Genomic DNA, 13,895 nt, shown 5'->3' with positions numbered 1-13,895 from the left:
TGCTGACAGCATTTGTTAATGTCATGACACCCAAACAGATGGACACTGCACATACATATGCTGACACATACCACAGTGCACTTCAGTAGCATGTACACAATTCCAGGAGCCATGCTATTCCACACGGAGACATGGCGGTACTGACCAGTTCACAGACGCCACTGTGGTGGTCATGTTCCATGCACATATGTACAACCACATGTACAGGCTGTTGCACAGTGATGTACATTCACATGTGTGGGGTGCACCACTTTTCAGCCATGGTGGGTCCCCGAGGTCCATCATCACATACTCCAAGGCTATCTACCTAAACATGACTGCCGCACATTGCGGTGTGGGGCCTCAGGCATTGTGGTGGTATGTCAGTATTCTTTGGCAACATCCACATCTGATGTCACATACAATAGTCACCCAAGCATTGCAGACCGAGCTACTGTTGGCAACGTGCCAGGCGATGGCGTACTTACCGACAATACACCCTCTCACTCACTACAGGGTCACAATCCGTACATGGCCATCGTAGTGTCCCTGTGGTCACATACACAGTACTGACATGCACGCAATATGTCCTGGGACACTGGCCCAATGTCACCTTCCAATGTCCCTGGCTGTAATGTCCCACCAACCTGTTCGGTATATGTCTCTGCACCAGGCCACTATATTCACTGCTAGCCTTTTGTCGGACATTGTGGACCCTGACTGCCGCACAGCGGCATTTATCGCACTACACATGGGTGGCACTGCATTGCACGAGTGGGACTATAGTCATACACCCATGACTGGACCATTCTGCATGGCAATGGGGCACATCCTCAGGAACGTGATTCCCACACACATTGATGGCCTCCAGTCCTTTCCTAGCACCCGTGTTGGGCTTGCGTATGCCACAGCAAGGCACATACACATGCTGGCCACCTGTCATACAGTTGCATGGGCAGTTGAGGATGGTACGGAGGCCGACACATCATACGTTGTCCTCACATTGCCTTTCAGCAACATTCCACATTCTGGTATTGACAACATACACATCCACCTGCACATCATACCCTGTGTCTCCGGATGTTATGCACAGTGGTGCCAGCATACCATAGTACCTACTACATGTCAGGTACATATTGCATTACACAGTCCTCAGTCATAGGGCCACTCATGTTCACTATATGCTTACATACGGAACATGCTGTCACAGACTACTGTCCATGCCTAGATTTCCCACACCTACATACCAAGCACCATTATTGCTCCACCAGCTCATACCGATACCGACCATACGGATGTCAGTGTGGCGGATACTTCATATGCGTATCATGGCATCAGGATGCATGACACATGCTGCATGCACATCACCTTTGCATAACTACATTCACCCACTGACTATCACATGGATAGTGGTCCCGTACATACACATCACATTGTACATGGTTGCAGTACACACATATGCCACACACAGTCCTGTGGTTACCGTATTCCACTGTGGCATGGATATCCTTCTGCAAGGCCACACCTATCTGTACTGTGTGTGATGCTGGTACATAGGTAGCCATTGTACCTGTGAACTACACACATCTACACACAGTCAAGGGTACAATAACACATTTATGGTGTACCTTCAACAACAGCTACAGCTTTACATGGCACAACATTGACATGCCACGATGTTTACTGGGCGCAGACAGTTTACATATGTGGCTGACATACGGACAACACATCTGTACACATCTGCATACCACATACTCAGGGGTGTCTTCTGCTCTGACACGGCCCATGTCCTCCACATTAGTGATGCATATTTATTTTATTTTTATTTTATTTTTATTTTACATTTGTTGACCGGGCTAGTCTAGCTGGATAGATGTCCATTTTCAGTAGAGGCCCGGGGAGAAAAGCTCCACACACAAAGGAAAAAAGCCCAATAGAACAAAGTAAACATCTTTGTAACAAATGACTAAGATAGAAGAATGTCCAAAAAGGACAGGTTACATGAAGACTACAGAAGGCAGAGAAAAATACAAATATATATCTATATATATATCTATATATATATATATATATATATATATATATTATATATATAAAACTATACTCCTCATACATGCCATCTGCGGTGGGCAGTGTGAACGGAATGCTCCTGGATATGTGCACACATGCCACACTGCATGGGCTGGGCTTCTGTGTTACTTCCACGAACACAACACACACCATGCTGTGGAACATAGGTCCTGTGTACATCCCGCAGGGACACACGGTAGCATTGTTCATGTGATACCTCCCTTGCTGTTTGAGTGACACATAGTCCTGGTACCACCACAGCAGCAGTACTGTGTAGTGGTGCAGTTGACACCTGCCTCTGCTGTTCACAGAACACTACCATGGAGAGGTGACACTACTGTGTACACTGCCCATGTGCTTACACGTGGACCTGCCATACTACATTGTTGCCCACTGTGCACCTGTGCAGCTACTACACGTCCTTTGGGCATGGTTACTTGGTGTCCCTTCCATTTAGACTAGCAATCATGCTACTACTCTGTCCCATACCTACAGGCCATATGTATCCTGTTATTGTACATTCAATAGGCGATACCTGTGTTATGTATGATATGCCTGTGATACTGTGTATGATATCTGTCATATCTACCTAGACAACTTTGCATTACACATATTTCACAAACTATCCCCTAATGCAGGGCATACTTGCACGTCGGCCACACCTTACATATGACATCAACGGTATATGCTCATACACATGCGTGCTGTGACAGTATACATACATGTACTATCCCCTGCTATGGCGCTTCCTTGTTGGACATCCACTGCCAGCAACAGCATGTGGTATGGCATTGTTCTCTTTAATGCCCTCCTGTGGCATCCCTTGTGGTGTCTCCGGTGTGTACATGATGTCCCACTGCTGTACATACGGTGTCTACAAGCGTTGGTATGCTCAGCAAGATATCACTACATAACTACCTTTCAACACTTTCTGCATTATGGACAATTGTAATTAATTACAACCACCATTCACATACAGTACAGCTTATTAATACAAATCATGTGTTACACAACCATACATATCGTGTGTTCCTTGTTGGTGTGTCGTTCCGTGTATCGTGTATCGTTTTTCTGTTTCCTTTCATTTTCGGTAGTACAATGCTGTTTTGGTATGAGCATACGGTTTGAATATCCTGAGAGTCATCCTTATATACGTCGATACCTGCAACATGTGGATTCATCCCACCAATTGCTGTTCCTCAGTGAGTAATTATGTGCATATCACCTGTGCATCTACTCCATTCGGAAATTACGCGTCAATACAGGGGTAAAATTGGAGTCTCCACCTGGGCGTTGGCTATTTGCCCTACCTTCGTGGAAATCGTCTGTATTGTGTTATGTTATGTGTAACTGCAACTGCTATGCATAGCGAAATGTATATTTTGAAGTCATGTCACCTGTGGATTGTGTGTGACAGGTGTAGTATTTGGTTCGACATGTGGGTGTACCTGTCCTGCCGACGACTGATAATGGGGTATTGCATTCAGAACTGTAACATGGCTGTTGTATTCCTTTATACAACGCATGCAAGTATGCATCCACCTTTAATTGTGTCTCCCACGCGATATGTTGTGGTTATGCAGATGTCATTGACTGACTGTATGTTTGTGCTGCTATTACGGTTTGTATTCCTTTAGTATCTATGGTGGGGGATATCGGTGGTTGTACGTGACGGATACGGGTTGTAGGCCTTGCATCTCTACATGGACAGTATAGTTGTCTGTGTGCTCCATCCCTACTTGGAGAGGTAACAGTTAATAGTCTTTTGTTATGGGAGTGTGGGTTGGGCTGTTGTTAATTGGTTCTGATATCATCTGCACGTGGCCTTGCTGCATGTATACCCCCATAACTTCTGTGGTATATCAGCAGCTATGTGTACGTGAGTAATTACGTGCATATCACCTGTGCATCTACTCCATTCGGTAATTACGCGTCGATACTGGGGTTTAATTGGATTCTCCACCTGGGCATTGGATATTTGCCCTACCTTCGTGGAGATGGTCTGTATTGTCTTATGTTTTGTGTAACTGCATCTGCTATGCATAGGGACAAGTATATTCTGCATTCAAGTCACCCGTGGATTGTGTGTGACAGGTGTAGTATTTAGTTCGACATGTGGGTGTACCTGTCCTGCCGACGAATGATAACGGAGTATTGCATTCCAAACTGTAACATGGCTATTGTTTGCATTTATACAATGCATGCAATTATGCATCCACCTTTAATTGTGTCTCCCACGCAATATGTTGTGGTTATGCAGATGTCATTGACTGACTGTATGTTTGTGCTGCTATTACGGTTTGTATTCCTTTATTATCTACAGTGGGGGATATCGGTGGCTGTACATCACGGATACGGTTTGTGGGCCGTGCATCTCTACATAACCAGTATAGTTGTCTGTGTGCTCCATCCCTACTTGGAGAGTTAACATTTAATAGTCTTTTGTTATGGGATTGTAGGTTGGGCTGTTTTCATGTGGTGTCGGTATCACCTGCAGGTGAGCTTGATGCATGTATACCTCCGTAACATCTGTGGTATATCAGCAGTTATGTGTACGTGACAACTATCCCTTGTCAGTCTGTCCCAGATATTTGCAGTCATTGTGGTCCTGTTGTTGGGATAGCCTGTTTGCCAGTGGTTGCCACATATTCAGATGTGAATTGATTGTTTGACACTTGTAGAACACACAGCGGTGTTTACGGGCCAACACGTGGCCACGGTCAGTAATGGGGTAGCACATACATATTTCCGCAATACATACCTATTGCTGTGTGGCTTTGATAACGTATCATATTGCATGTAACATATCAGTGCCGTACATGCAGGCATGAGTATTACATACATCCTTTCCATTTCTTATGGGGAATATTCCTGTGCTACCATCTGGGACATATTCACTTTGTATCGTTCTATGTCATGACACACCTAGCCAGGGTGGGGCTGTCACTACTACTGTGGGACTAGTAGTGACCATATGCCTGAGGCTAGTTTACCGTATGCCTATGCCTAATATTCTGCTCTGCCTCTAACTTGGCACCAACATACACATGTTGCAGACACACACACATTACACTCACACAGCGAAGCACACGGCACCCTCAGCGCACACGTACACATACTACGGCACTCACGGGGATGGTTGCACACAGTACCTACATGGACCGCAACACCGGTGGCGGTGTCTACCTCTCCCTTCATATCATCATACTATTACACGCGCATGTACTGTTACAGTACTGTGTTCTGGCGGTCTTTCAGCCTCGCGGTTATGAATATCGGTATGTTACACGTTCCATGGTTGGCGGTATCCACTTATTTTGAACCTCCCGGATGTTCAGATTGTTGTTGCACTATGTATACTATGTACAGATATCGCGGGATACCTCTCAGTCACCTTATATCCCTCTAATTCCCTGTCTTATCTGTATTATATATATGTATATGTGTACATATTTATCTAAATATATATCATATATATATATATATATATATATATATATATATATATATATATATATATATATATATATATATATATATATATATATATATATTTATATGTATACATCTTGTGGTGACCGTGGCAGGCATACAGCAACGCCATATGCTGTAGGACTCACATACTGTTCAGGTGTTGGCGTCACATGTTCCACTGGCTGTTGGGTTTACAGTGTTTGGGGGCTGCCTATGTTGGAGTCACACATAAGGCCACCCATACATTACACTTTACAGGTGGTCATGTTTGTGTGCCGTCCATTTCACTGTGTGTGCAGGTGGGGAGGTGTCAGTCCATGGGGCCTATGCTGTCAGAGTATGTGCTATACGTTCCCTCTTTGCCAAGGCATAGGCATATTGGGTACGCCTCCGTCTGCCTACTGGGGCTGGCACAGTGTGTTCCTGGTCTGGAACCCTCTGTGCCTGGACTGGCCTTGGCAATTGTGGTGGGCTTTGTGGCCCTTCACCATTATGTCCCTGCAGCAGCTGCTTCCGCAGGATCATATTATGTAGCATGGCACATACTATGAATATGTGGGCACATGTGCCTGGAGAGTACTGCAAGGCTCCACCAGATGTATCCAAGCACCGGAACCGTGATTTCAGCATCCCGAACACACGCTCTATGATTATTCTAGTTTGTGCTTGTGCCTCATTATGGCATTCTTGCATGTGTGTGTGTGCATTTCTGATGGGAGTCATCATCCACGGCTCCAGTGCATAGCCAGCATCCCCCACGAGATGGCCTTGTGGGATGTCCCCCCTGACAAATACCTGGTACAGCTGTGAGGCATGCCAGATATGGGAGTCGTGGTAACTTCCAGGTCTGCCAGCACACACATCCATGATAATGCCCTGGGCATTGCACACGACCTGGCAATTGATGGAGTGGAATCCCTTGCGGTTTATGTAGCGTCTACCCTGCTCGCCAGGTAGTGACTTGATTTGTATGTGCGTACAGTCTATCGCACCCAGTACCTCCGGGTATTGTGCCACACGGTGGAAGTGGCGCATATTGCTAGCCAACTCCTCCTGAGATCTGGGGAAGTATATATGCTCATTGGCATGTGGTAACATGGCATCCAGGAACTGGTGTAGTACCCTGGATGCTGATGCCTGTGAGATGCCCATTATATCTCCAGTTGGCATTTGAAAGGTACCTGTGGCCAGTATTCGCAAGCTTACACATACCTTTGTGTCCACTGGGATGGGTTCCCCTCTGTTGTTTCTTGTTCTCAGGCGTGGCCGGCACAGCTCCACTATTTGCTGTAACATGTCCCTGTCCACCCTGTAACGCTCCACTATCTCCTGGTCATGTAGCCTCTGGTAGGTTACCCTTGGTCTGAACACTCTCCTCCTCCTCCGAGGCCTGCGGTGGTTGTTGGCACCCTCCTCCACAACACCGTCTGTCTCTAACACATGCTGATGGATCACAGCTACGGCAGCACCCAACATGTACATTTTAAAAGTTCCCCGTGTGTTTACACCTATGGTGCGGCATTTGGGAATACACGGCTGTGTGTTGTGTGCATTCACACTTTATACTATTGTGCTGTGCACACCGATGATGTCATAGGGTGTGTTTTTACGGCCATATCTAAGGGTTATCTTCCGTGTTTTACCGATGGAACTACAATGGTGTTGCCTTTGGTGTTGCATTACTCTTGCCTGCCATGGATTACCTTTCGACCTTCCCTTACTATTTCTGCACGTTGCACCTACCATTTTCTGGCATGCATCCTGCAGAGCACTGTCATTTCTACTTTCATGGACATGGCATGTCATGCGTTTTGTGTGCTACTGCCGTTGTGCTGCCTGTCTGCTTTGCTCTGCTGTGTCAGGTCTTCTATCTTTGCAGTCTGCTACCTGCCCTACTTTCTTTGCATTCATATGCCTCCCCTATCCCGTTTTGCAGGTTTCTGCATGCAGAGTTGTCAGCTGCCGCCGATTGGCCTTCGTGGGTTGATTAGTGTTGATTGCTCATTAGTACTCCAATTACACTTCTTCCGCATTTCCTTATATTCTTCACATCACCTTCCTGTTTCCGATATTGTTTGCGGGGCGTGCGTCACATGACTAGGTCCCGGGAATGTTGACATCCTCGTACACATGCACTTTTGCGTGCATTGTGTGCTCTCAGCTAAACTATTACCCCACATCCCGGTCCTGCAGCTTTGATTTGCGATGTACAGCCCAGGTTTGCTGTGCTCCAATGTGCTTACTGCTACGGTGGCACACCCCTCTGCAGATCTCATGTATTCCCTCTGAGCCACTCCTCGGTGTATTACCGCTGCGCCGTTTGGTACAACCTTACTCCGGTGGGGAATTTGTGATTCAGTATTATCTGCCTTATTTGCATGGCATTGACTACTAATTCATAGCTACCACGCCGAAGACTGCCGCGAGTCCTTGGCAACCCTTGCACCGTGGTTGGGGCGTTCCATGCATACCATGGTATATTATGCTGTGGACCTGATGTCTATTACGATGCTGTTTTATAACATTGTTATATTATTTCATTATGTTGCACCTTCCGCACACATGTCCTGCGGATCTGATGTGAGTTACGGTGGACATGCCATTTAAGTTGTTATTTACGTGTTGTGCATGTTTTCTTTTGCCATTGTCTGTGTATTTCGCCATTGGCATATGTTAACAGTGTGATACCTGGGTCTGACACTCTTCCATTACTCCGATGTTATGTTTGGGAAAATGTAAACCGTTTTTTTTGGTTTACATTGCCGTGGGCTTATGCTATGCCTGCACCACTTTGTGAATTGCTATATGCCTTCATTTGCATGGTGACACACCGCACATGGGGTGTTTAGCATACCTACGCCAGGGGCTGCGCAGATCTGGCACACGCCAGTAGTGCACGTGGAATTGGATCGTACCTGAATCGCTCGGTGGTCATATTTGGCGTTGTAACGCCTACGCTATGCGTGTGCCTGGCGCAAGGTTCATGAATCCTGGGGAATATGTATTCAAGAACATTCTTATCACATTTTTTGTGCTTTCTTGTCACTCAGAATGATCACACTAAGTGTGCATGCAGTCTACACTTTTTGGTAATCTTTATAAATCTCCATCAGTATTTAAAGCTACAAGAATATCAGTAAGAAAACTAACATTAGGAAGAAGAAGAAGGTCCAAATTAAACACCACTCAAACTGATAACTAATAAAAAAAAAAAAAAAAAAAAAAAACAGAGCGAACCGGAACAGTGCTCACTTCATTCAATAGAATTCACACTTTCGTCAGCGGTATCCCTGACTTCATCAGAATAACATACTGTTAAAATCACACACTATTTAAAAAAATATTGAAATGCTTTTATTATTTTGTTAATATGCAGGTAGAATATGGAGACTATGTTTTTTAACTGGTGGCTCTTTAAGTTGTTAATGAGTGGAGTTGATCAATAGCATGTGACTAGCACAATTCTTTAAATAGTGTGTGATTTTAACAGTGTGATAATCTGATGAAGTCAGGGATACCACTAATGGAAGCACTTAATTCGATTGAATTAAGTGAGCACTGTTCTGGTTCTCTCTGTTGTTGTTTTTTTAGACAAAGAAGAAGGTGTGAATTATGTCTGCGTTGTCCTTTCACTGAAAATAGTGTACACTTATTGTACACTTAGTAGCCATTATTGAACCCTGGGGTATGTTTATTTTGTACAGGGAGGAGACAAAACAGCATTTTTAATATAAAAGAGTTGTAAAATTCTGGAAAAGTTGTGTGAAAAAAAACTTTTGAGAATATAAAAATGTAAACAACACATATATGAATATGGTTCTGTATGGCTATTATAATGACAAGAGGAAACAATAAGTGAGAAGGGTAGATACGAATTTATTTTATATAATATGGGTTATTTGGACCGAAAGATGTAATGAAAATTTATTTAACCTAATAGGAAATGGATTTTGGCTAATTGAGAAAAATTAGATTATGTTTGTGTAAGAAGGATTGTGGTTAATTGTAAAAGAATAATAATGATGATGGTACATAAGAATGTCTGGATATGTACCTGTATATATACATAGTTTGTAAATATGTAAATACTGTCTTATTTATGTAGTGCGAATTAAAGGACCCCTACTCCTTTCGATAGGTGCCATGGGATCTTTTACATCCACCTGAGATACCATCAACTCAGGTAGATGGGACATTGGTTTAGCATCTTATGAGAAGGACTACACACTCAGGAGTGCTGCTTGGTAGATCTGAAAGTTCCATTCCTTAATAGATAAATAAAAATGAACATGTTAGATCTCATAATGTGAACAGTTATATATTGTGACAAGTTTACCAAAATGTTCAGTGAGGAGTACAACATAGTGAGGTTTCATTAACCATGTTTTATTTGAATAAAAGACATGAATGTTAGATAACAAGACTACCGAATGTCTAATATACAGAATTTATGATTGTTTCATATATACAATTATTAGATTCAGATTATCAAGGAATTTGAGATATGTTATATTTTATGGAGTCCAGAGCACTAGGGAACCTCTGTTACTGTTGACTTCTTTCAGGATATTTTATCTAAGCTTTCTTTGGAATTTTCTATTTGGGCACATCCTTCAAAGAAATATTCTATATTGTGCAGGGTTCAAGGGTAAGTTAAATTTTTTGTATAAAGCCAATATGTAACACTCTTATTATACCTCTTAGCTAGTCAAAAAGGGAGCCTGGTGTGTAAGTGCTTTCTAATGATAAAAAGGTGGGTCCTGAGCCAGTCTGGGAAGAGAATGTGTACTTCTGCTGGTTTAGCCTTTAATGATATAAGCTACTAAACTCATATGGGCAAGTAGTAGAATGAGATTTGTAAACATCTGAGGATCAAAAGCACATTCTTAAGGAAGCTACTTTTATGAAATAAAGAATGAAGCAGGCTAAGGTTGTGGAAAAGACAGAGTCTATGTGAATCAAGATTGATTATGACTCAGTGGATACTAGCTTTAGCACAGATGCCTCAGCTAAAGGGCTGCTCTGGTTTGGCTAAATAAAGATCTAAACTTCCTCAAAATGTAAGCAAGATGCTGATTTGGAAAAAAGCTTTTTGTCTGGCTCATCACCTGAATGGTAATAAAACAACCTGAGGAGATGGTCAAGATAGCAGAAAATGAAAAATGCTTAATTCATTATTTCACACATACACCACAAACTATCCTTCTAAGTCTTAGTCCTCCAACAAAGAGCAGATAAAATGGCAGCCATGTATAGTAAAAGAAGTGGGTGCAGAATAATCACAAGCAAGAGGAGAAAACAGCAGCAGGTACATCTGTTATCCCTCCACGAATTTTGTAACCAGTTTCAATCATTCCAAAGACCATACTCATGCAGCTTTTCTCCTAATTCAGGAATTCATATTATTCCAGACTATCGAAACAGTGGTCCTTTTAGATATAGGCAGGTGGGCTTATTCTAATATTGCCCTTGCAATAGGAAAAAAATATAATAGCTGAGTGGTATACTACAGCTGTTAAATCATATCAGCTTTATAAGTAGAAAGAAGTTCAACATGAAGATGTTTCATCATCTTCCACATCTTCGCATGTGGAATTCTTGGCTGATGACCTTAGATGTGAAAGCTGCCCGTGTCTATATACCAGATAACAACTCCCAGAGACAAGTAAGGGTTTGGAACTAATTAGTAACTCACCTCCCTTAGATCATGCCTTTCTACTGCAGTCAGGAAGTGTTGCTAATATTTAACCCAATTCCTCCCATCTGTGACTTTAAAGGGTACATATTTATTCTGGCCTTGACAATTACTCATCTCAGTGTTTTAAGTCTTTATAACTAACTATTCAGAAAAACAGCCCACAATGCCTTTTTGTGAATTATTAGACAATGTGTTTATTCCTTCCTCAAAGAAAGAGATTCCTTAGATCTTTTCTCAGTACAAAAATCTGGACATTTCCTAGTCGTCAGTTCCTGGTGTAAGTGATGATGAATTTCATATCTCATACTTCTTAGTAAATATAGCTGACAAAAGGACATTCAAAAAAATCCTGTGACATGTGCCATCTTCCATCTTCAATGTGTATAAACTCAGATATCACATGAGAAAATATCACTGCTATCTCCACAATATTTATAATAACAAGAGTTGCCATCCGACAGTAAACTTTTCCACTGGTTCAATAAATCCAGACAACTAGATTACCATAGTTCACAAACTGTTTTTAGAGCTTTCAATACCAACTTATGCCATGAAAATATATGCTTTTTATTATGATTGGAAAACTTGCATAGAGGACATATAAGATCAGGCCAATGAGCCCCATTAAAGGGAACTGCCATACTAACAATAGAGATGTCAGACATTCATTAATTCATGTGGCATGTCATTCAGTTTTCAGACCAGGAATCCTATAGATTATGACAGACAGTACACCATTAATAAGGCAGTTTAACAAAAATAAAGAAAAAACACTATTATTATATTTGAAGACTTGCTATAATTACTTTTGGATAATCTGCTTATAGGAAACTTACCCTTCATGTGAAGTGTACTCTAAACAGACAAGCCTTAGCATCAAGTGACCATCATCCTGATAAGTGTAACATTTTAATGTTGATATAAGGTGGATATATATTGATTTGATGGCATTTGCAGATTTCTATGTTTTTTCAGGTCTTCTCCAGGTATGAGCTACTTTGGCCAATGTCTTCCCATTTATCTAGAGTTAGACCTTACAGAGTATTCCAACAACTGTATTGGTCCAAGGAGTCCTGGTCATCATATTCTTGCTTAAAAAAAGACTGAGGATAAAACTAATTGTCATAACTTGAATTTAACTCTTCAATAACCTCACCTTTGACAAATATACTTTTGGCTCTGGAACAAAACAGAGTTCTGCATCTGGGTATCTATTCCCCATATCCAGCAGTGTGATGGAACTCAGGTTAATTCCAAATTATGCAATATTTTCCCTTCTGAGGTATGGAAAAGCTAAGACACAAATACTAGAAAATTATACATTTCCAAACAGACTAGCTTCTGTCTTTGGTATGAAAAAGAAAGGCTTAGTAAAAGCTGATTTTTGGCTTTTCTGGTCCTATAAAATATATTTATTCACTAACAGTCATACTTATCCATCAAAATGCATGCATTATTTTTAAGTCATGTTTCTTCCACTACATATTTTTTGCCTTGCAAAAAACAAAACTTGAACAGAATCATTTTAACTAGTCCCTGCTTGGCACATAAACTTTGTGACTGAATAACTGGTTTGATTTCCTTCTCAGAACTATGAGTACATCACACTTCAGATACTTTCTTTGAAAAAAAAAAAATTCTTAACTTGCATTTTCTCCTGTCAGGAGTATTTATGAACTGTAAGCATGGATGTGTACAGTTTTCTGTAAGGACACTGTGCCATTAAGGACAAAATTATCTTTGGTGTCAAAGCTGACTTATGAAGAATCTTTGAACCACTCTACGCAGCTGTCTATTTTTTAAAGGGAATGCAAATGTTGTATTGTACAGATGAAGTCACACATATTAAAAGAACCAAACTTGTTAGGCCAACCAGTTAGTTGTTTATTTCTTTTACAATAGGAAGAGAGGTCTTCCAATCAGTAGCCTTCTCATTTCATAGTGTTAAAATCACTGCATTACCTTTAGTTATAGCAAAACAGCAAAACATTGATTGGGAAGAGTTGAGTTCACTCTTCAGGGTACACCTACATATGATTTTTTTTCAGGAATGTCTCTACCTAGTGTATTTGAGAGTGTGATAGTTGAAAGTGTTCGCACATTCCTTCAACACTAAAATCTGAATATGTAGTCAGAAAGAAGAGCAGAAAGCATCTGTCTTTCAGAACATGCTTTAGACAATAGACCTATAAATTAGGTGCAGTGGTACAAAATGTGGTACTGCCTCAGTGATTTATGGATTCCTGCAGCAAACCTCTTTATGGTGAACTTAGTACAGAATAGTAGATGTTCAAGCAATCAGATCACTAATGCAGAATACACTTTCTCTTACCTCTCCAGTCAACATGCATGCAAATTGTGAGGCCCGTGTCTATTTCTGTAGTTATTTTATATCAACTACTGATATTTTAAGGGTATATTGTTTGAGTTAACTATAGTAATGGTAAGTATGGCCATAGTTTGCTTGACATTTTTCATTCATCTTACTTTATTTTGTTATGAAGCATTTAATGTTCATAGCATACTCCTTGAATAAGTTATTGTGGAATTACCTTACCATTTGCTTTCTAGTCTTGTTTCAGGCTTTCAAGGGTCTTTTATCCTTCCTCAAGAACATTTCTTGGTGGCACAACACTGTATGCCACTTTCTAACAGCTAAAATAGAGTCAAGTGT

The sequence above is a fragment of the Protopterus annectens genome, chromosome 3.part0 (genome assembly GCF_019279795.1).
Source record: "Protopterus annectens isolate FY-2018-M chromosome 3.part0, PAN1.0, whole genome shotgun sequence".
In the NCBI taxonomy this organism is placed as follows: domain Eukaryota; kingdom Metazoa; phylum Chordata; order Ceratodontiformes; family Protopteridae; genus Protopterus; species Protopterus annectens.
Note: the sequence above shows the minus strand (reverse complement) of the source record.